The sequence below is a fragment of the Oryctolagus cuniculus genome, chromosome 21 (genome assembly GCF_051225735.1).
Source record: "Oryctolagus cuniculus isolate XC-2025 breed Fujian yellow rabbit chromosome 21, ASM5122573v1, whole genome shotgun sequence".
NCBI lineage: Eukaryota > Metazoa > Chordata > Mammalia > Lagomorpha > Leporidae > Oryctolagus > Oryctolagus cuniculus.
The window spans coordinates 2,193,006-2,196,855 of NC_142887.1; positions in this window are offsets into that span (position 1 = coordinate 2,193,006).

Genomic DNA, 3,850 nt, shown 5'->3' on the forward strand with positions numbered 1-3,850 from the left:
CGAATGTGTGGCGTATTAGGCTCCAGGAGGAACCAATTAGCGTTTGCCAGCTGAAAACAAAAACGTACATGCTAAAATGCATTCAAAACCGTAAAGTCCATAGAGAATGTCCAGAAAACACAAACAAACACAGAGGCTGTAGCAAGATCTGGGATTGAGATAGCCACAACACACCAGATAGTTTTGTTTTCATCCAGGAGTATCTGGACAATTGTTGTGAATTTCGGGTGAAATTTAACCAAAAATCACCGTGAAAGTGGTTTTGGAGAAAAGCACAATCTTCCTGTGCGGCAAATGCATCCAATGTCATGTTTACAGAAAGAAATATCATGTTTTCTCAGGTTTCTGAAGCTTTCTTCCTAGAAAACTCGAATGTGTGGCGTATTAGACTCCAGGTGGAACCAATTAGCGTTTGCCAGCTGCAAACAAAAACTTACATGCTAAAATGCATTCAAAACCGTAAAGTCCATAGAGAATGTCCAGAAAACACAAACACACACAGAGGCTGTAGCAAAATCTGGGATTGAGATAGCCACAACACACCAGATAGTTTTGTTTTCATCCAGGAGTATCTGGACAAATTGTTGTGGATTTCGGGTGAAATTTAACCAAAAATCACGGTGAAAGTGGTTTTGGAGAAAAGCACAATCTTCCTGTGCGGCAAATGCATCCAATGTCATGTTTACAGAAAGAAATATCATGTTTTCTCAGGTTTCTGAAGCTTTCTTCCTAGAAAACTCGAATGTGTGGCGTATTAGGCTCCAGGAGGAACCAATTAGCGTTTGCCAGCTGAAAACAAAAACGTACATGCTAAAATGCATTCAAAACCGTAAAGTCCATAGAGAATGTCCAGAAAACACAAACAAACACAGAGGCTGTAGCAAGATCTGGGATTGAGATAGCCACAACACACCAGATAGTTTTGTTTTCATCCAGGAGTATCTGGACAATTGTTGTGGATTTCGGGTGAAATTTAACCAAAAATCACCGTGAAAGTGGTTTTGGAGAAAAGCACAATCTTCCTGTGCGGCAAATGCATCCAATGTCATGTTTACAGAAAGAAATATCATGTTTTCTCAGGTTTCTGAAGCTTTCTTCCTAGAAAACTCGAATGTGTGGTGTATTAGACTCCAGGTGGAACCAATTAGCGTTTGCCAGCTCCAAACAAAAACTTACATGCTGAAATGCATTCAAAACCGTAAAGTCCATAGAGAATGTCCAGAAAACACAAACACACACAGAGGCTGTAGCAAGATCTGGGATTGAGATAGCCACAACACACCAGATAGTTTTGTTTTCATCCAGGAGTATCTGGACAATTTGTTGTGGATTTCGGGTGAAATTTAACAAAAAACCTCGGTGAAAGTGGTTTTGGAGAAAAGCACAATCTCCTGTTCGGCAAATGCATCCAATGTCATGTTTACAGAAAGAAATATCATGTTTTCTCAGGTTTCTGAAGCTTTCTTCCTAGAAAACTCGAATGTGTGGTGTATTAGGCTCCAGGAGGAACCAATTAGCGTTTGCCAGCTGAAAACAAAAACGTACATGCTAAAATGCATTCAAAACCGTAAAGTCCATAGAGAATGTCCAGAAAACACAAACAAACACAGAGGCTGTAGCAAGATCTGGGATTGAGATAGCCACAACACACCAGATAGTTTTGTTTTCATCCAGGAGTATCTGGACAATTGTTGTGGATTTCGGGTGAAATTTAACCAAAAATCACCGTGAAAGTGGTTTTGGAGAAAAGCACAATCTTCCTGTGCGGCAAATGCATCCAATGTCATGTTTACAGAAAGAAATATCATGTTTTCTCAGGTTTCTGAAGCTTTCTTCCTAGAAAACTCGAATGTGTGGTGTATTAGACTCCAGGTGGAACCAATTAGCGTTTGCCAGCTCCAAACAAAAACTTACATGCTGAAATGCATTCAAAACCGTAAAGTCCATAGAGAATGTCCAGAAAACACAAACACACACAGAGGCTGTAGCAAGATCTGGGATTGAGATAGCCACAACACACCAGATAGTTTTGTTTTCATCCAGGAGTATCTGGACAATTTGTTGTGGATTTCGGGTGAAATTTAACAAAAAACCTCGGTGAAAGTGGTTTTGGAGAAAAGCACAATCTTCCTGTTCGGCAAATGCATCCAATGTCATGTTTACAGAAAGAAATATCATGTTTTCTCAGGTTTCTGAAGCTTTCTTCCTAGAAAACTCGAATGTGTGGCGTATTAGGCTCCAGGAGGAACCAATTAGCGTTTGCCAGCTGAAAACAAAAACGTACATGCTAAAATGCATTCAAAACCGTAAAGTCCATAGAGAATGTCCAGAAAACACAAACAAACACAGAGGCTGTAGCAAGATCTGGGATTGAGATAGCCACAACACACCAGATAGTTTTGTTTTCATCCAGAGTATCTGGACAAAATGTTGTAGTATCCCGGTGAAATTTAATAAAAAATCACGGTGAAAGTGGTTTTGGAGAAAAGCACAATCTTCCTGTTCTGCAAATGCATCCTATGTCATGTTTACAGAAAGAAATATCATGTTTTCTCAGGTTTCTGAAGCTTTCTTCCTAGAATACTCGGATGTGTGGCGTATTAGACTCCAGGTCGAACCAATTAGCGTTTGCCAGCTGAAAACAAAAACTTACATGCTGAAATGCATTCAAAACCGTAAAGTCCATAGAGAATGTCCAGAAAACACAAACACACACAGAGGCTGTAGCAAGATCTGGGATTGAGATAGCCACAACACACCAGATAGTTTTGTTTTCATCCAGGAGTATCTGGACAATTGTTGTGGATTTCGGGTGAAATTTAACTAAAAATCACGGTGAAAGTGGTTTTGGAGAAAAGCACAATCTTCCTGTGCGGCAAATGCATCCAATGTCATGTTTACAGAAAGAAATATCATGTTTTCTCAGGTTTCTGAAGCTTTCTTCCTAGAAAACTCGAATGTGTGGCGTATTAGACTCCAGGTGGAACCAATTAGCGTTTGCCAGCTGCAAACAAAAACTTACATGCTAAAATGCATTCAAAACCATAAAGTCCATAGAGAATGTCCAGAAAACACAAACACACACAGAGGCTGTAGCAAGATCTGGGATTGAGATAGCCACAACACACCAGATAGTTTTGTTTTCATCCAGAGTATCTGGACAATTGTTGTGGATTTCGGGTGAAATTTAACCAACAATCACCGTGAAAGTGGTTTTGGAGAAAAGCACAATCTTCCTGTTCGGCAAATGCATCCAATGTCATGTTTACAGAAAGAAATATCATGTTTTCTCAGGTTTCTGAAGCTTTCTTCCTAGAAAACTCGAATGTGTGGCGTATTAGGCTCCAGGAGGAACCAATTAGCGTTTGCCAGCTGAAAACAAAAACGTACAAGCTAAAATGCATTCAAAACTGTAAAGTCCATAGAGAATGTCCAGAAAACACAAACAAACACAGAGGCTGTAGCAAGATCTGGGATTGAGATAGCCACAACACACCAGATAGTTTTGTTTTCATCCAGAGTATCTGGACAAAATGTTGTAGTATCCCGGTGAAATTTAATAAAAAATCACCGTGAAAGTGGTTTTGGAGAAAAGCACAATCTTCCTGTTCGGCAAATGCATCCAATGTCATGTTTACAGAAAGAAATATCATGTATTCTCAGGTTTCTGAAGCTTTCTTCCTAGAAAACTCGAATGTGTGGCGTATTAGACTCCAGGTGGAACCAATTAGTGTTTGCCAGCTGAAAACAAAAACCTACAAGCTAAAATGCATTCAAAACTGTAAAGTCCATAGAGAATGTCCAGAAAACACAAACAAACACAGAGGCTGTAGCAAGATCTGGGATTGAG